Source organism: Hippocampus guttulatus, chromosome 10 (assembly GCF_054856545.1).
Source record: "Hippocampus guttulatus isolate MCC_2025c chromosome 10, RoL_Hgut_1.0, whole genome shotgun sequence".
In the NCBI taxonomy this organism is placed as follows: Eukaryota; Metazoa; Chordata; class Actinopteri; order Syngnathiformes; family Syngnathidae; genus Hippocampus; species Hippocampus guttulatus.
The window spans coordinates 20,367,135-20,388,664 of NC_141270.1; positions in this window are offsets into that span (position 1 = coordinate 20,367,135).

The window sequence follows — 21,530 nt, forward strand, 5'->3', positions numbered from 1 at the left end:
ATGAGACAACAGGGTGTTAAACAGGGAGACAGCCAACAGACACCAGGGAAACAGTTGAAAACATGAATCAAAACAGTCCCACAGAAAAGATGGGGCAGAAAATGTCTCTGATAGATAATGCTTGGCCAACAAACATCTTTGGAGAGTTTGTTTGAAAAGGCAGAAAGTTCCAATCAGACAACAAAAGACTACAACCGAGAAGCAAATGAAAATTGAATTTAAGAGACGATTTCAGCAGTCCATCTTAAAATACAGAATGAATCTTTACAGGTGGATCTCATGCTAGGATCCCCACTCTATAATTGGTAGTGACAACCTTTTGAGGCAGAGAATCCTTTTAAACTGGAAAAAAATGCTTCCACCATCTTGTCTTTCTAAAGTGGGATTTTCTACAATGATGGTGATCAAAACAAAATGAGGAAATGGACAGGACATTAGTAAAACCTTTTCACATGTGGCGTCAGGGTAACGTTATAGTTTGGTTTCAGTTTGTCTCTTCAAGTGTGAGGGTGTCACGTTGCGTGGTGGACCCCAAAAAGCAGGCAGGAGGGAGGAGTAGGGTGTATTTGAAGAAGTGTATTGATAAATGACAGAAAACTAAATCCAAAACAAAGTCATGAAAACAAAACGAATCCAAAGTAACAAACAAAAACCATGGCAGAAACTAAAAACTCTCAATAACAAAAACATGACCAAAACATGACTGAAACAAACATGACAGGAGCATACCAACAGCCACAAACAAACATGACAGCAGCAAAAAGCAACAGCAAACAAACAAACATGACAGTAGCAAGAGCAACATTGACCCGACCCTGAGTGTTCGGGCTTTTAAAGCGCTAATTATCTATGACCAACAGGTGTGCAGCTGCCGGCGGAGCCCTACAGTGCCACGTGTTGGTCCCTAAACCGAATCATGACAGAGGGGGGTGGTTCTTGACTTGCTTTATGTGCCAAATGCCTAACTTCTGTTGGGAATGGGCACAAAATAAATAAAACTCATATGAATTGAAAATGTCAATGATGCTGCCTCAGGTAAGCAAGAAAACATGCCAGTACCACAATGCATTTCTCATAATAATTCAATTTGTCAGTGCATGACATTGGCAAGTGCAAAGTGCGTTGATATAAGTACACTGCAAGATCAGAACTTGCGGATGATGTAGTCGTCCGCACGTGTGACACCAACAACTGTGCATCGATGTGTGACCCCACACCCCCACAATAGCTGTGTCGCACAATCAGGGGGGTACTACTGAAATATTTTTTTAATAATATTAATCAGATGTGGGTGTGCCAGTGAATTTCTCCAACCCATCAAGACTGACGGACTTTCCATCAATACTGACAGGATGCCCATCACTGATAATGATTAAAATTTCTTCAATTAGTTGATTTCTACAATGGTCCAGAGGGACTGCCCCGTGCTACTGTCATATTCATGAATGTACTACAATGATGTCCATCACACACATCCACAGAGCGCCAAATCTGTCTGCTCCCGCCTCAATCAAATGTACCAAAATCATGTTGCACCACCTGCGCTACCATTTAGACCTTGTTTTAGGTAGTCTAAAATTTTGTCTACTTTTCTTACCAAATTGGCAGGTACACCGGAGGAGTGGAAGAGAAAATGGCGTCAGACTGCCGGAAAGGCTTGCGACGTGCAGCGCGGTATACCAAAATTCATAACTACTAAACAAGACTTGCCCTGCACAAAAATGTGCCTGTTCTTACACAGAGTCCAGTCTGCTTTCTGTAATCAAATTGTCAGATGTGCCAGGGGCGTGGAACTTGAATTACAATTTCCCCGGCACAAAAATTACATTAAGTCGTTTTTTTACACTGCGCACACGGGCGTGTGTGTACACAAATAGAGCCTTCGAAGTTATCTGTTTGAAGCTTTATATTTTGGAATGCACAATCATTTTAAAATCAAAAAGAGGTGATGAACTTCCCCATCGAGCAGAAATACTGCAAAGTCTGCACCACTGCTGAATCCACTCAACTTCCCGAGGACCTTTATATTCCTGTGTTCACTCTTTTTAGCATATATTGCCCATTTGTTAGCAAACAAGGGATGGACATTTTTTTTCTGAAGCTCAGTGTGAGGCAGCCCCTCACTGCCTCACACTGTGGGCCCTATTTTGGGAGACTGCGGTCATGCTCAGCCTAAAATCACGTAACTTCATTTTCATGCCAGTGTAAGTCTAATCGAGCATGTTTGGGGCTGTGTTGCACCTATTTGGGTGTTTCAGTGCACAAAATTGCCTTGCCCTTGAGTCATCCAAAAATTTGGTCACAGAAAGTAGTGTCCACTCAGCATGACAACAGGCTATTTGTCATTTTAGGATAATGGACCAATTCAGTGTTTTGTGCAAGACTTGCGCTGGGCACGAAAATAGGGTTCTGTGTGTTTTTCCTGTGAGCGCGGAAAAAATTATTGACATCTCCACAACCTCCTTCTTTGTTTGACTGATTGTTTTTCCTTGGGCATGGTGGTTTCTTACACAAAGATGCACAAGACGCTGCCCCCAAGGCCCGACAGAACCGCTTCCATACCTGGGAGACGAACTGAGGGCCCCGGTCAGACACAATGTCCACCGGGATCCCATGAAGACGGAAAACGTGATTGATGAGGATGTCGGCGGTCTCCAGTGCGGACGGCAGCTTGGACAAGGCAACAAAATGGGCCGATTTAGAGAATCTATCCACAACGGTGAGTATAACGGACTTGCCCCGAGAAAGAGGCAGGCCTGTGACAAAGTCCATGGAGATGTGGAACCACGGCCGAGGCGGAACGGGTAGAGGCCGCAGCAACCCGGCCGGTGGCTGACGGGATGATTTACTGCATGCGCAGTTGGGGCAGGCCTTGACGAAATCCCGTAGATTCTTCCGCAGCTCCGGCCACCAAAACCGCTGGGAGACGAGTTGTAAGGTCCGGTTCACCCCAGGATGGCACGCAACCTTAGAGGAGTGCCCCCACAGCAATACGTCAGAGCGGAGAGGTGGGGGTACAAAAAGTTGCCCTGTGGGACAGCCAGCCGGGACTGGGGTTCCGCTCTGGGCTTCCTGGACCCTCCGTTCGATCTCCCATTGTAGGGCCCCCAAAATACGATGGGCGGGAAGAATGTTGTGTGCTTCGCTGCTTCTCTCCGCGGGGTCATGGATCCGGGAGAGAGCATCAGGTCGTATGTTCTTGGAACCAGGACAGTAAGTAAGACTGAAGTTGAACCGTGTCAGAAGAAGCGCCCACTGGGCTTGACGTGAGTTGAGTCTTTTGGCCGAGCGAATGTATGCGAGGTTCTTGTGGTCGGTGTACACGGTAAATGGTTCCTCAGTCCCCTCGAGCCAGTGTCGCCATTCCTGCAGAGCCATAACGACAGCTAGCAGTTCCCGATTCCCCACGTCATAGTTGGCTTCGGCTGGACTGAGACGACGTGAGAAGAAGGCGCAAGGGTGGAGTCTCTGGTCAACTGGGGATCGCTGAGACAGTACCGCCCCCACCCCTGAATCTGAAGCGTCCAGCTCTACAACAAAAGGAAACGATGGGTTAGGATGTTGCAAAACCGGGGGGTTAGTGAAGGCCTTCTTAAGTTCCAAAAACGCATTGTCGGCGTCCCATCTAAATGGAACCTTGACTGAGGTCAACCGGGTCAGAGGTAGGGCTCTCTGGCTGTAATTCCGGATAAACCGGCGGTAAAAATTAGCAAAACCCAAGAAACGTTGCAACTGTTTCCTTGTGGTAGGCGGAGGCCACTCTACCACCGCTTTAACTTTGGCAGAGTCAGCTCTCAGCTGCCCCTTCTCAATAACAAAACCCAGGAATGAAATGGACTTGACATGAAACTCACATTTCTCAGCCTTGACGAATAGCCGGTTTTCCAACAGTCGCTGTAGAACAAGTTGGACATGGTGTTGGTGCTCTTTAAGAGTACGTGAAAAGATCAAAATGTCGTCCAAATAGACAAAACAAAATACATTCAAAAAATCTCTCAACACATCAATAATGAGACTCTGGAATACGGCCGGCGCGTTGGTTAACCCGAATGGCATGACCAAGTATTCAAAATGCCCCAAAGGTGGCTTGAATGCCGTCTTCCATTCATCCCCCTCCCGAATACGGACCAGATGGTAAGCACTGCGCAGATCTAAACGAAATTGAGTATTCGGCAACGGATTGTTTCCCTTGTCGAATAGCCAATAGCCGTCCTTAGGCCTCTCTTCCCATGACAGAATGGTGGAACACACGACAAAACTCGGCGACAAAATCCGAGAAGGAAGACCGAAGCATGGGTTGAGCATTGCTAATTTCCACTGCCCATGACGCCGCCTGACCAGTCAATAGGCTCATAACGAATGCCACCTTGGTAGAATCTTTCTCATACGCTGAAGACTGCTGGTCAAATATGAGTGAGCATTGGTGCAAAAATTGGCTACAGAGCCCTGGTTCGCCACCATATCGTGCGGGATGAGGAAAATTAGGTTCCTGTGCCATAATCGGGGGTAATGGGGTGGGAATAGCCTGAGTTGCTCCCGAGGATGGCGTTGCTCGGTTGCTTGCTTGTTCCATCCGGGAACTCAAGACATCAAGTCGATGAGCCAGCATGGTGACTGCCTCCCGGAGCTCCGCGAGCTCTTGTCCCTGCTGGCCCACTAGTTGCCCCTGGCTGGTCAAGGCGGTCATGATCTTATTCACATCTACGGGATCCATATTGGTCGGAGTATGCTGTCACGTTTGCCGAATCAGGTTTTGGATCCAAATAATCGCAGACGTCAACACGATCTCCGTGACAAACAAGATTGTTTAATATTTATAATAAGAATGGCTAACAAAAAGCGCTTGCATCCAAAAGGCAAGGGAACAAAAATAGAACCGAGTATGCGAAAGAAAAACAACGTATAGGAAAACACGCGAGAAAAATCCAATATGTAAAATAAAAGTCTGCCGAGCAGAGAAAAAATGGTACTGAGAAGCTAGAGCGAGAAACACGACGAGAACGATAACAAACAACAGGTCAACGAGCATGGAAGTGGCAATGCAATGAACAATACTCCGACACAGGTGCACAGCAGAAGAGCCCTTAAATACAGAGTCTCATAATTAAAGATTGGCAGCAGGTGTGCACCCCGAAGACCACTCATGCCACCTGCTGGCCAGACCGAAAAACAGAACCATGACAGACGCAACCAGAGAACTGAGCAGAGGGGGATGTTTTTAAAGTTTGTTTTTGTGATGCTTCAAGAAAAGCTTTGTGCTTATCAATACATACACCTGGTCTTTGGTTTTGCAGAGATACACGGCAGAAATGATGTAGTTTTGTTTTGAAAATAAAAATTGTCCCTTCTTTTTGTATCTTGAGCTGCTGTCTCATCTAGCTGATGTCAAATGTTGACTGCAAAATGTAAAGTACATTCTTCAAAGCTATTTAAAGCCATTCGAAGCACAATTCTCCTTCACTTCCTTCCCGCGAGTTCTTTCAGGGGCCGCCAGACTGTCATCCTTGTCCGTCTTCGTCTATCTTCTATAGGAGTGTTCATCCAAAGAATTCCACTCTAAGCACTCAATCTCGCTTTAATCAACAGATAACATCCAAGCAATCTGTTAACATTTTTCCTCTCTGAGATCAGCCGCACTAAAGACTCTGTCACCCATTAAATGCTTTCACTCAAAAAAACAGAAACAATTCTAAATGATAGCCTGCAGCCACGGTAACTGTCAGCTGAGCAAACATGAAAGCGCCCTCTGTAATCGCTGCAATTGCAAGCTAATCAGATCGACATAGTAAGAGTTTAGCCTGGCAGAGTTCAATCAAATACCAACCAAATGCTGCCCACGCTGCCTCACTTTTACGAGCAACACCATTAAGACCCACTGCACCCAATAATTGCCTTTTGTTGCAGAACTTCTCAAACATTTGCTGAGGCACTGATATATAAATTGACTGCGTTTTGTGGATTTTTTTCCCCAATGATTATTGCTATAAATTACATTTATTCTTGTTTTGTTTTTTTTATTCATTCCATAGTGCAACCTGAAAGGAGAATTTGTGTCTCTGTAGTGCCTTCACACAAGCAGTTCTCAATAAACGACTGACAGAAACTAATTGCAGGAAAGCTCTGGCTTGTGCTTATTTAAATGAGACTCCAGTCATAGAAAGTTTGGTGCCCATGATGGAGAATTCTGTCTCACACATTATTAGGCCATTCAGTGTGTTTGTAAATGAGCCAACGTATTTGATTGTTTTTGTTTCAGGACACATTACACAGCCAAAATGTGCTGTCTTATGCACCACAGTGTAATTGTACTTGACTGGAAAACACATTGACTTCTGCCAACATTCATTCCACAGTTGAGCAGAGGGAAGACAAAGTAAACGTACTGTATGTCATAGATTTAAACATTAATTGTTGACAAAGGTAGCATACTACTATTACTACTTCTAATAAGAAGAAGAAGAAGAATAACAAAAATACTCCTATTAGAAAGAAGAAGAAAAAGAAGCTCCTCCCTGAGCCATCATCTTATCGTGGTGGAGGGGTTTGTTTGTCGCAATGATTCCAGAGGTGTTTTACCCCTGGTCCTGGCAGTGGGATTTTTATATTTTTTATCTATTTATTTTTTGCCATCGAGGTACAAATACGCCCAAACCCGGGCAAAAATAGCACAGATTTTCATCTTTTTTTGGGGGGGGCTTACTGCATAAAATTCCCTCATGGCACCACATTTCCCCCAAAATACTCCAGACAATATATCATGTAAGGGCGGCCCAATGGTCGACTGGTTAGCACGTCAACCTCACGGTGCAAAGGTGTAGGGTTTGATTCCAGCTCTATCCTTCCTGTCTGTCTGCACATCCATGGTTTGGAAAGGATTCCTATGGTTTTTGATAGTTTCTTTTTAGTGTTATCTTTATGTGGCTTCCAACATAGTTTTGCATCCATTACTACTCCAATAAATTTATTTTCAGACATTCTTTCTATTTCAATTGAGTTTACCATAATTTTTATTGGGTGTTTAATTGGTCTGGTGCTAAAAAAACACGTATCTTTGATTTTTCTTTCTTTTCTTTTTTTAGGTTTAGTGATAAATTTATTTATGTTCAACCAGTTTTTTAAAATGTTAAATTCTTTTTCCACACTAGTCAGAAGCTGTTTCTAATTTTCTCCCGAGCAGTGGAAAGTTGTGCCATCGGCAAATAAGACACATTTGAATTGTTTTGAGACACAACAGTTGTCATTAATAAACAATAGGAATAATTTTGGGCCGAGCACAGACCCTTGAGGAAGCCCATGAGTGATCTTCAATTGATTTGAGTTCATGTGATTGAACTGCACATACTGATATCTGTTTTTGAAATAACTTTTATCCATTTAAATGTGACATCTCTTATGCTATATCTCTCTAATTTAATATACAATGAGCGGTGGCCAACCTGCGGCCCGCGAGACGCATGCGGCTCCCGGGCTTTCACATGACAAGTGTCGAAAACGCCTCCGCGGTGGCGCTGCCATTCAAACAACGGTGCTATGCACAGCAGAACTCACGATGTCAGCCTATCATCAATCCCGTTACGTGATTGACATACAGGGCAACCAATCAGATGACAACTGAATCACCACGCATGCGCAAACAACGGTGCTCAGCGCTAAACACTAAGCTCGTCAGGGAATTACCTCTGATTTTAAAGAAGGGGTGCCCAATACGTCAATCGCGATTGACCCAGAGCCAGCGGACTGGTCGCAAGTCGACCGAGGAAATGTGTGTGTGTGTGGGGGGGGGGGGGGGGGGGGGCTTTGTGTGTCTGTCTGTTTTGATTTCGTCCGGGTTCGGTGACGTTATGGCTGTCGCTCATCTCAGCGTGTGTGCATATGTGCACGTATGCAAGGTTAGACGCCCGCGTGCCCTGTGCGTGCGCGTGTGCGTGCGTGTGCTTGCACGTGCGCGTCGATCATGGGAGGTTCGTCGCTTCATCTTTGGTCAAATATGTAGCAAGCTTTATTGTCTATATTAGTGGTTATAGCTTCCACAAACTTCATTACTGCCATTGAGGTTGCAGGTGACTTTAGCTGTTTTAATTTTTTATGGAAAGATACTGGCTTTGAATGACAAGTTGCGTATGTATGGGAAAGGTCGCACTACACATTCTATAATCTGTTTTATTATTGTCATATCAATATTAAAACAATCAGTAGACTTTTTATTTTTAAATGCTTTTACAATATTTAATACTTCCCTATGATTTACAGCACTAAGGAACACGGTGGCGAAGTTTTTTTCAAATGTATTTATCTATCGATGTTTTAATTGGCTCAGGAATTTCTTTTGATAGGTTACAACCAATATGGACAAAATATTCATTAAATTCATTTTCTATTTCTGCGGGTTTCTCAATAACAGCATTTTTATCTATAATAAAGTATTCTGGGTTGTAAAGTTGTTGTTTTTTCTGGTGAAGTTCTTTGCACTAGATAAAGTGCATTTCATTTACTTTTGTGATAAAATGTTTCATTTGAACTGAACCGATTCGGGAGTCGGTGGTTAAAAGGAAAACGAGCATTGATTTCTGATTTGCCCTATGAGTCCATCCTTCAATCCAATCCAAAATACTAACCGGACTTGCTGTGGTCAGCACAAAATACTGTAAATTTAAAATTAGTGATGGTATTATAAAACGGTAAAACGGTGTCCAAATTTGAATATGGCCCAACTGTAGTATCTGAGGCTTCCAGGGTTTTATGTTAGGAAATATGCCTGCAGTGTGTAATCTCAACTGAATTTCACCATACGTACACAGTCATATGTAGCCCAGAGTCCAGCAACAATAAACACGTTACAAGTTTTTTAGACAGTGACACTCATTTTCAGAGGTAGGTATAGGTAGAGGCACAGGCCTTTCTTAGGCAAGGTCAACCTTTCACACTGAATCATGCACTGATTTGTTTGCATAATTGACCATTTCCCCTGTTTCCCCTCTTCTGCCCTGCTGTGAAGGCTAAAAAGGACCAAAGACTGATGATGAAACTGATAAAAGCCTGATACACCGCATCAACACCATCACCATCCAAATAAGATGAGGTGCTCACAGAGGAGGGTCTCTTATCCAGCCAGAGTGGATCTGATGCAGAATGCAAACTATCATCTTCGCCCTCTTCCAGTGAAGATGAGATGTTCACAAAGGGGTCCAAGTCATTCAGCAACAGTGCACCAGAAAAGGACCTCAGTCATTCATCATCCAGTAGAACTGAGATTGGGGAAGCTAATGACCTCAAGGCTGCTTTTAGTTTCCCAGTTGCTCCCAAACAAAGGAAGACACAGTTAGAACAACTTTGTAGTAAGGGCAAATGGCAAAATAATCTCATTGTTAAAACAAGGAAATGGCGAGATTGCAACATGGAAACGGCCCTCTGCAAAGGTAGACATAGAAAACTACCTACCGGATCAACACTGCTATGCGATGTTCAAGTAAACTGATGTCGAGAATGGAAAGAAGGAGAGACAGAAAAGCAAAAGAGCAAGAGTACACAAATCTTCCTCACACCTCAAAGACCTGTGTGATTCAGCAAGTTTTCAACTGGCAATTAAAGCAGGCAAGCATGTGTTGTAAGCAAGAATGAATATGGAAAGCCATCTCGAGCAGTTAAAATTGGCATTTCAAGGGGCAACTGAGGCCTGGATCAGCCAAGTGCTTGATGATGTCTGGTGTTTAAACTGAGAAAAAGGCAAAAACGTTGAAGGAAGTGCTGGCCACCTCCTGGTCCACTTAAGTGTGGACTCATGCTCATAGCACAATTGAGCAACGGAAGTGGGGTGAAGAAGGCAACGTACCTCTGACGGAGGATGTAGACAGTGTCCAGAACTACCTGAAGAGACCAAAAGATGAAGAGATTGTTACGGAGCCTCCATGTGAATGGGGCTTCTTAACATGATAAACAATACAGTGCATAGAACCAAACCTCTAACTATTCAATCAATGTGCTGAAAACGACTTGCAAACTGTTCTGGTTAGTCAATCATTTTGAGTCATGAACATTTTTAAATAGTGTAAAGAGCACAACGACCATGAATCATATCTTGTGTGAACTTGCCGTTACTAAATTCAACAAAGCTGCTTTAAGGTAGATCAGGGGTGGCCAACCCGTGGCTCACGAGCCGCATGCGGCTCTTTGGCTGGTTCAATGTGGCTTTTACACGACAATCATCAAAAACACCTCGGCAGTAGCGATGCCATTCAAACAAGGAGGTAACGCCACAGAACGTACTACGTCAGCCTATCATCAATCCCGTTACTTGATTGACATAGAGGGCATCCAATCAGATGACTGCATCACCGTTCATGCGCAAACAACGGCGCTAAACGCTAAGCTAGTCAGCGAACTACCTCTGATTTTAAGGCAGGGGTGCCCAATACGTCGATCAGAATCGACCGGGAGCCAGCGAACTGGTCCCAAGTCGACCGCAAAGGGTGGGAGGAGGAAATGGATGGGAAAAAATTTTTGTTTGTATCTTTAGCTTTCATTCATTTTCGGCCCCGACTGTTGCTCACCGTGGTGTGCGTGCATATGTTTTTTTTTTTTTTTGTCGTTTATTGAATATAAAACATATACAGTAATAATTTGACAGAAAATAATGTAGATAAAATAGTAAAAAGAAAGAAATCAGTCTTCATTAAACACAGTTATTATGTTCAAGGGAGTAGGAAGAAGTAAAAAACTTATCTAGTCCTACCCCGTTATGTGTTTATATCTAATAAATCATTTTTATATCAATCAGAAAAGAAAAAAAGTAAGAAGAAGTCTCCATTAAGGCTCATACTTTACCCTTAACCGTGATATTTTTACAACTTTTGGTTTGTATGGGGATTATATACATCCACACCCTGGCACTCTTGTGTCAATTTTCTCTTGTATTCATAATGGATATTTCAATGCCTTTCTCTATTTATCAACTTAGTTCTGATTTATTCACACGCTTCCACAAACTCCATAACTGCCATTGAGGTGGTCCGTTTTTCCCTGAAGCCATATTGATTCTCACTTAACAGCGCATGCTTTTGTATAAAGCTATCAAGTCTGCGAGAAAATAGTTTTTCTAATATTTTTGAAAATTGTGGTAGTAGTGATATTGGTCTATAATTTGTAAACAGGTGTCTTTCTCCACTTTTATAGATTGGAATAACTTTAGCAATTTTCATTTTTGATGGAAAGATACCAGCTTTGAATGACAGGTTGCATATGTGCGTGAAAGGTCGCACTACATATTCTATAATCTGCTTTATTATTGTCATATCAATATTAAAGCAATCAGTTGACTTTTTATTTTTAAAAGTTTTTATAATATTTGATACTTCTTGTTTTACAGCAGTAAGGAACATCGTGGAGGAGTTTTTTTTCTACGTATCTATCTATTTCAAACAAGTTTGTTGAATCAGGAATTTGTTTTGCTAGGTTACTGCCGATGTTGACAAAACACTCATTAAATTCAGTTGCTATTTCTGCAGTTTTTTCCAAAATAGTATTTTTGCCTTTGATAAAATACTCTGGATAATCCATTTTTTAGGACTATTTCTGATTACTTGGTTAAGTATTTTCCATATTTCTTGTGTGTTACTTTTATTCTGCTCTAATAGTGCATGATAATGATTTCTTTTACTGGTTCTTATAATATTTACTAGTTTATTTTTATAGGTCTAATATTTTTTTCTGCTTCTTCAGTTCTCAATTTTAAAAACAATTTATATAAATTGTTTTTCTTTTTACATGCGTTTTCTATGCCTTTCGTTATCCATGGCTTACTTGGGTCTTTATACCTTTTGGAGACTTTAGTTAATGGAAAATGTTTATCATATAAGGAGATTATGGTAGACTGAAATACTTCAAACGCTGTATTTGGGTCTTTGTTTGAGTAGACCTCGGTCCAGTTTTGCTTTTTTAGGTCTTGCTTAAAAGCATCGATGGAGCGTTGGGTTCTTTGTCTTATTTCTGTTATGTGCGCAAGTGCACTGTGGGTACCCGCGTGAGTGTGTGCATGCAAGCGCGCACGCGTGTGTGTGTGTGTGTGTGTGTGTGTGTGTGCGCGCACGCACGAGGAAGGGTATGATGTGGCTCTTTGCAGTAACACAGTAAAAAAATCGGCTCTTCGTCTCTGACTGGTTGGCCATCCCTGAGGTAGATGCTTAAAACATGTTTTTATAAGTAGTGAATCAATGCAACTATTTCTCTTCTGTTACAGTTATCAATCAAGGCAAGGTTCAGATGGTAATAAAACTTCAATAAGGTCTCAGTTTATAATAACCTTAACCTCTAATAAACCCTCTTCGTTTTATAGAATCTCCAGAAATGGAAATCAAAAAACAAAGAAACCCCGGACTGCCAAGGAGAGGACTGCAGTCGAGCAACACCTTGCCAAGTTCATTGCACTGAAGAAGGTTCCAGGAAAGGACTACCTGACATGTTTTAGCAAAAGACGTCCAGACCTTAGAGTGTGAATGTGGAAAGATGTGAAATATCTTTCTGCGATGAAGAGAGAGGGAGAAACAGAGAAGAGGTCGAGAGGGGGGGAAGAAGCCAGAGAGAGAGAGAGAAAAGAGAGTGTTGTGTGATTCATAAAATAGTTCTCAGAAGGCACCAGTTGCTTTCAACATGGGAAAATTCTCAATTTTTAGCCCCATATCTGAATATTATTGTATTCCCTTATATGCAGACGCTGTCCCTCTTTTCTTAAGGCTCTGATGCTACTCCTGAAAGTGAAATTTTGCTCAACCTCGTCGTCCTCCTATTCTGTGACATGCCATTTGTAAAGAACCCAGAAAAGGGTTGAAAAATTATAAGCGTTTCCTGGCAGTACAAGAAGGTGCAGGCATTTTTTTTCCCCCCATGAGACACAGCTGCAAACCTGAACATGAAGGCGAAAGAGCAATTTGGAGTCTTCAATAAATCTAATCAGTAAAATGAAATGAAAAATAAATAAAAATAAAGCAGTGCCTTAAATTTGAAATCAAACCAAAGTACCTGGGAAAAAATCACAAGAAAGTTTCAAAGAATGCCACAAAAAGTGCTGAGATCTTGTTCCAAAACATTGTTGCTCCTGCTTGAGGCAGCATTTTAACCAGCCTTGCGTGGTGCTGCCAATTAGAAAATATAATTGATGACTTCCCATCAACTTTGCTGTGTGGACAGATGAAAAATGAATCATTCCCAATAACGCGATACTGCTCCATCTTAGAGGACGACCTTCCTGCTTCCTTGAAATGTATTCTTTGAGTTATCTCTACATCCTCTCCTGCACTTCCAAAAACAATTATTAGGAACAAGGACACTGATGCTATTCATAGAAAAAGAGTCCAGAGGCAAAATCAGCCGAGATAAACTACTTTGGTGTCACAAAGAATGGAGCTTGTAACTGACCTGTTTATTATTATTGCTGGAGCTAAAGTAGCAGATGGAGCCTTTCGCAAACCACTGAGCACTTGTTAAACGTTTCAGGATGGATGTGGCTCATAGCGTCATCATACATTGTTAGCACCATGGGTACATGTATAGACCGGAATAAAGTTCAAGTTCAGCTGAGCTTGAGCAGCTCTTTGCAATATAAATGTCAAAATGAGTGCATACTCTATCCAATGAGCATCAACACTTTATTGCACAATAGCCCCAGTGATGTGTAATTCATTCTTGTATTGAGTCATGATGAATTAATACTCGTGTAAATGTTTGCCAGCCCACTATGTAGCCCTGTCAATGCACTTGCACTTAGCAAGCTAATCAATTTTCCACCTACAAGGCACTCAACATTGACTCCTCACTCACCTACAGCATCAGGAGCATTGGGGGTTCAGTATCCTGCATCAGGACACTTTGACATGGTAACAAGGGCCAGAGATTGAACCCAAATGCTCTATTCCACTGAGCCATGGTACCCCAGCTTAAATACCGTTATTAACGTGAGCGCTCTGATCCAGAACTAAGTTCTGTGGGACGCGCGTCGACCTCACAGTGCAGAGGTCGTGGGTTCAATCCCGGCTCTGGCTTTCCTGTGTGGAGTTTGCATGTTCTCCCCATGCCTGCGTGGGTTTTCTCCGGGTACTCCGGTTTCCTCCCACATTCCAAAAACATGCATGACAGGCTGATTGAACACTCAAAAAATTTAAGTGTCAAACATACGGCCCGCGGGCCGTAGCCGGCCCCCAAGGAGGTTCGATCGGGCCTGCAGGGTAATTTAAAAGTGGTGAAAAAATGCATAAAAGACATGGAATGAATATTTTAATAAGGTGCAATTCGCAGAGCATCCGCTAGGGGACACACTATTTTGATCACAGTAGAAGACAACGTTGTTTTGATCAGAGAAGAAGACAACCGCACCCTCAGTCTGTCACTGAGACAGACCCAACACAGCAGACACTATCAAGGACATGTGAATACTTTATTCTTTACACATTTAATAGCACTCTCCTTAGTTTGTAACGTGTAGGCAGGGATTAAATTTAGATTTTATATGCACATGTATAAATGGTTTAAAAATTCATTTCTTTATAAATCTCGTTTAATCTTAAATGCATTGCTATATTTTTCAATACCATATTACTTGTTAAAGTCTTGTGCCTTTGTACAATCAGTGGGATCAGTTGCAATGCATATATGTGAATGATAAAAGTAAATTTCACATTTGTCTAAGGAAATCTAAGGTGCTTCATGAAATGTTTTGTAAAAGATATGTTCATTAAATTTCAACATTTTCCTAATGTTCTTTGCTTCTTTAGACCAAAACAAAGGAAAGACATATTTTGGTTATTTATAGCAGATTATGGTATAATTTTAATGGTCCGGCCCACTTGACATCGACCGAGGCCGTATGTGGCCCACAATGTGAAGTTTGACACCCCTGCTCTAAATTGTCCCTTGTTGTGAGTGTGAGCGTAGAAAGTTGTTTGTCTGTGTGTGCCCCCACCTACTACCCGAAGATGGATGGGGTAGGCTCCAGCACCTCCCGCGACCCTTGAGGATAAAGCGGATCAAAAAAATGGATGGATGGATGGATGTCAATTGGGTGTTTCCAAAACTGTACTTAGTTTGCTCTGGCAAACTAAAACCAATCGCTATGACTCAAACAAATCCTCATCAGTCCATTCTAATAACATAATCCAACGTAAAATTCATCGATATAATTAACACTATTTAGATAAAAGGACTGGAGCACACCTCTTAATTTCCTAAAATAGGTGTTTCATTTAGGCATAGTTCTTAATTGCAAACATTTGAACAGGGCTTCCTCGTGTCAGGAAAAAATATTCTTAATTTGTTCCAAGGAAGTGTTTTTCAGTGATTTTAGCATTATATCAAGATTCAGCTTTGAAAATGTACCATAGTGAGCTAGATGTGTTTGTGGTTTTCTCTGCTTACATGTAAATACATTTTACATTAAAACAGTCAACTTCACTGGACTTTCCAGCAGGCTGGCTGACAAACTCCCGCCTGCACAGTGTTATGTTAAATTAAAGTCTGTGGCAAATAATTGCATCCATGTGAATTGGACACTGTCTAAGCCCTTCATTACAGCCACTCGCTTATTCTGTATACTCAGGTGCCATTAATTTCATTAATGTCCACTGCAAGAGTTTCTGGGTGGCATTCTTAGCCTGGGGCAGCTTAATTCATTTGTCCGCAGGACAATGTGTTTATTTTAAATGTTTTCTCAATGGTGTTAAGATTTTGCCTGGGTGACACGAGTGCAAGGAAAGACAGAGGCAAAGAAGAAAAAATGTTAACCATTCAAAGACTACAAGAACAAAAACAAGATTCAAAGTAACAAACAGAAACCAGCATAAGTTTCAACATGGCATGACTTGGGGACATGGCAACTGACAGCGACTGAGGCAGCAAGCAAAATAAACTGACAGACAGAAAGAAAGAAAGAAAAAAGATGATGCATGGGAATAATAATGGAGACTTCTTTCTTCTTACTTTCTTTCTTTTCTGATTGATATAAAATGATTTATTAGATGTAAACACATAACGGGGTAGGACTAGATAAGTTTTTTACTTCTTCCTACTCCCTTGAACATAATAACTGTGTTGAATGAAGACTGATTTCTTTCTTTTTACTATTTTATTTACCTTATTTTCTGTCAAATTATTACTATATATGTTTTATGTTCAATAAACAAACCAAACCAAACCAAGTGAATACATAAATACAAGCAAACTGATGAAACAACAATGAGCACCTGGACAACACACGAGAGGCTGAGAAGAGCTATTTAGAACATGGATGTCAAACATACGGCCCGCTGGCCAGAACCGGCCCCCGAGGGGGTTCGATCAGGCCCGCGGGATAATTTAAAAATGAAAAAATGCATAAAAATACACGGAACTTAATATTTTTAATAATATGCAATTCATGTACTATCTGCTAGGGGGCACACTGTTTTCTCTTTAGTTCGTAAAGTGTAGGCGCAGGTTACATTTAGATTTCATATGCACATGTGTAAATGGTTTAAAAAATCCTTACTTTATAAATCTCGTTTAATCTTAAAATGCATGACTATATTTTGAAATACTAATTACTTGTTCAATTTTTTTGCCTTTGTACAATCAGTGGGATCAGTTGCAATGCATATATGTGAATGATGATAGTAAATTGAACATTTGTCTAAGGAAATCTAAGGTGTTTTATGAAATGTTAGGTAAATGAAATGTAGGTACATTTCAACATTTTCCTCATGTTCTTGTGCTTCACTATATCAAAACAAAGGAAAGACATGATATTTTGGTTATTTATAGCAGAATATGGTATAATTTTAATGGTATGGCCCACTTGACATCGACCGAGGCCGTATGCGGCCCACAATATGAAATGAGTTTGACACCCCTGATTTAGAAGACATGAGTTGACAAGCACAGCTGGGAACCGAAAAAAAAATGTAATGAGCGGGACAAGACACGAACCACAAGAAAACAAGACTCAAAATGAGACAAAATCTAATTTAAATCTAAACAACAAAAACACACATCATGACAATTGTAATACTGTGTGGTGGCCACTTTTGGGTGGACTTCTGGGTGGTCTTGCCCAAAGATAGTTTGGCTAGGCTCCAGCACACCTGCAACTTGAGTGAGGATGAAGGATTCATTGAATATGGATAGATGGATAAACCATTCATCCATTTTCAACAGTGATTATCCTGAACAGTGTCTCAGGGGTGCTGGAGCCTATCCCATCTGACTTGAGGCGGGCTACACCCTGAACTCGTTGGCAGTCTGTCCTTGCGCAATGCACATGTAAAAACGAACAACCATTCACGCCCACATGCACACAGTCACTGAGTGGGAACTGATCCCAGGCTGCCTGCATGCAAATCAGGCGAGTGTACCTTTACACCATCAGCGACACTGGATGGATAGACTCTCTATTTAATACCAATTTCATTTGATTCACAAACTCAGTAGTCGTAATTCTTGTGTAAATGTAACATTTTGGGATGGGAAAAAACTGTACTTATTATTGAAACCTCTGGATATTTGCATTCCTTTCAAAAAGCATTTCATTTCCATTACTACTTGTTCAAGTTAAGAAAGTTGGGTAAGAGGTAAACATCAAAATGAATATCCATCCATCCATTTTCTAATCCGCTTATCCTCACATAAGGTCGCAGGTCAGCTCCACGGAGCTGACAGTGGTTGCATCACTTGGAGACAATAGAACCACTGCTGTTTTTTCCTCATGAAAAAGTAAAAAATTAGAAGACATCCACACTTTGACCTTGTCCAAGCACTTAAATAGCATTATATAATAACTAATACTATGATCCTTCCAAAATAAAATAAACAAATGTTTCAATAAAATATCAGTTTGAAGGGTCACATAGTTTAAATCTGTATAAATCCTCTAATAACTAAAACATTATTTGTCTTTCAGAAATTCCTGTACAATAAAAAGACCGACACTTGCACTCCAGACTTTAAAATAGCCCTGGAAATGAGAAATAGCATGCTGCAAAGATTGATGCAATCTGGAAGGAAACCAATGCTTCTGATGTTGTCTTTGAAAAGAACATGCAAAGTAATCATCTTATTGTCCAAAACCGACGGCAACTGCTACTTCCTGAAGTCGGAAAAAAATATAACGTCTAAATTGTCGCAAAATCAATAGTGGACATAAGCTGATAATTTAGTGCCAGAAAAGAATCTGTGAACTGCCCATGACACATTGTGAAGACAATAAATTCATCTTTTCTTTTCCTATGCAGAAAACAAATGTTGGATCTCCTTAGTGCTTGTGGTTATGACAGGGATATCCTGCTGATATTGGTAATCTTAAACACCATTCAATCTTAATCAGAACTTGCTCTAGACCTTAGAAACTTTGTAGTAGATACAAAATTTACAAAGTATTTGTAGACCTGGGACTGTATTCTTATTGTCCATCCAAGATGACGCCTCAGTTGACAGCTGTCTGCTTTTTTGTTGTTGTTGTTTTTGTCTTTTGTTTTGTCATATGGTGTTTGTTGTCCGATGTGGACTGTTTTCAGCATTGTGGCCACGACATTCGTCAAACGAGAAGAATCTGTAATATCAAGAATCTGTACTTGATGGCACAGATTTTTATTTCGCTGGGGCGCTTGTGTTTTTTGCGCCGATAATGGGCAGCATTCGTCACAGTCACGTTTTTTTCAGCAGGGATGTCAGCGCTGTTGGACATTTTACGTTTGTGCAGCCTAATGGATGACTGGGGAAGCCGAGGATGAGGATGGAGGAGCGCTGGCAGACTGCGGATGCGTATTTGGAACTGATAGTCGCCGCTTGGAATTGAAGCGGATTTTACATGGCACGGGATAATTTGTGTAACTCCTTTTTTCATGATTTGACTGGTTCTCTGACTTGTGTACAATAACAGTTAGAGCTCCGATTCTGATTCAAAATTTACAATCGCGAATCTAATCTTTGATGGCAACAAACGAGGTTCAGTTGGGTAAGAAAATTCTGCCTAAAACTATGGGAAGATTTTTTTCTTAAGTTTAAAATGGAAGTTCCACATTAGTTGGCATGACTGCTTCTCACTTTGCTTTTTCTTAATTTTTTTCTTCTTCCATTTCTTCTACTTTCTTTTGTTGGTCTCCAAATACCATTGGTGCAATATTGCCACCTTCTGAAATGGAGTGTGTGTTGCTTTCAGAAAGTGACAATTCAACTAGTTTAGCATGGGGCATCCAATAGGCACAATAACCAACTACAATTCTACCTTTGGCAACAATGTCTTTTCTGCTTGGCTCTCGACGAAGGCGGACGCTTTTTTGCTCTGATCCTGCTCCTGTCCCCCGACGAGACGAGAAGAGCAGGCAGTGGGGAGCCTGCTTGCCCCTTGGGACATTTGCTGCCGGGTACACCCTAGATCCATGGAGGAAGCGGAGAATTGTGTGCCTGTCAATACTGTCCGTTGAGGAGGAGGAAGACATCTACATTATCGGCCTTCTGATAGCAGGTATGCTGCAGTTTGGTGTTAGCAGTTTCCTGTTCTATCGCAAAAGCCAACCGACGGGAGCAGCTTTATTGGAAGTGAAGAAGCTGCCGGTCATTCTCGATGGTCTAGCGCGAATGTCCAACACTCAGACTGAAGCGGTGACTGAGCTGAACCGCAATTGCGGTTCTGGAGCGTCTCCGTACGATCAACAACAACATGTGGAAGTTGAAATTCTCGCCTCGTAAAGGAATTGAGGATTTGGCTGATCGGCGCCAGTGAAGGGATATAGCCACGGACTCAAGGCCACCTGAAATTGTTGGCGGCCGTCCCTCCAAAACAAACAACGCTATTTGGACCCCTTTCCCCTGGATGGAAGGTATGCACGGAAGCTAGTGCCCCCACCATCACCCCCTCCTTCTCGGCCATGGACTGATAAGCCAGGACTCTCTTCATGAGCAGACCTTGACGAAGCAGCTGCGGCCTGTTCACGCATACACAACCAGTCAATCACATGCGCATACACATCCTTATCATCACCGTCTTCATCGTTCCTATTCTTTTGACCCGCGACGTGGAATGATCTGCGGAGCGCTCGGTGGACCGTGCAGCTGGTCGGACGGGCCGCGTCGCGGTCGCCCCTCCCCCCTCCCCCTTCCCATTCATCCGCCCCCTCATTACATGTTATGTCTTGTGACTTGTTGTAACTGTCATATGCTTATTTATGTGCTAGGGTCTTTTTTTTATCCTGGACTTAAATTATCCTCAGAAGAGGATAGTTGGAGCGTGTATTTTTTTCCCTCTCCCTACCTAGTGGTTTCCTTTCTGAACTCTGACTGTAAATTTCTCCATTGTGGGACAAATAAAGGATATCTTTATGCAAATGTATGTTTCCGGTTAACTCATTGAATACCACCCCTTTTCACTGGAGCAACCCCCTCAATCCCTCACATTTTACTGAATTTTGACTGATTTGCAAGGCCCACCGAATTTTCTGTTCTATGGCTATACATACATGCAACCTGTCAAAAGAAAGGTGAGACTCTCTTCTTTCAGCAGAAAAGAAAGTTTGTTTCTAGCTTTCTCCGTTTGTTGGCAATCAGCATTAGAAAACTGCTAAATTTTATGGCAAAGGCTGATTTTCTGCAGAAATCCAGAGAAAATGAGCTTTTTGTAAAAGCATGCATTTCAAGCATCAGTTCAAGTTTTACACTATTTTTTGCTTTTGTGGCAGCTCAAATACCTCAATAATGTGTTCCTCTTACAAAAGAACATTACAAATAATGTTTTTGTCGCAAAATAATTTATTTGCACACAACAAAACTATTGAACTATGAACAAAAGTGCAGCTGTGGAGAAGATGGTTTTTGGCTTGCATCCAGTTTGTCACCACATCGATTCATCCCACCACGTCCAGATGCACGACCTATAAATTATAGAAACATAAAAAGTTGCAAATATATCTTGCTGCAGAGTGAGGTACAATAATTTTATTTACCTTTCTTTCCACCACCAAAGCGAGGAGTCGTCATCTTTTGGCTTCTGGTTGGACAATCTGTAATTTATAGAAGTATGTACAATTACCACACTTTTATTTTTCTATTTTTTTATTGTTGCTTACCACTGACATTTCAACATCTCTCACACACACATACATGCTTGCACGCTGCTATTTACACCATTCATTCCACGTTGCTCAGCATCCAATTTGAAATGAAATGGGATAGGAATTTAACACTAGTGGTTTTAGCAGAGCTGAGCGGACCAAATGGGTCCTGGGGTTTTTTTGTTTGTTTTTTGAAACCCTATGGCGACATGCAAGTCAGCGCATATTTTCATCCACATCTACGAGACGCATCAACCGTACATAAATGATGAGTGTTACTGGCAACTTCATAGAATAGCGGGGAATGTAGCGGTGCATAAAAGGGACTGATGAGGCATAAGAAGTGATGAAGTTTTGAATGGGAACTTGCAAGCTAGTCAGCAGTTACCTCCTCGTTCCAGCTCTGGCGAGGACTCTCAGCTGCTTTCCGTTATGTCCGAAGGCACATATTCGTCCGACAGATCGGGATCC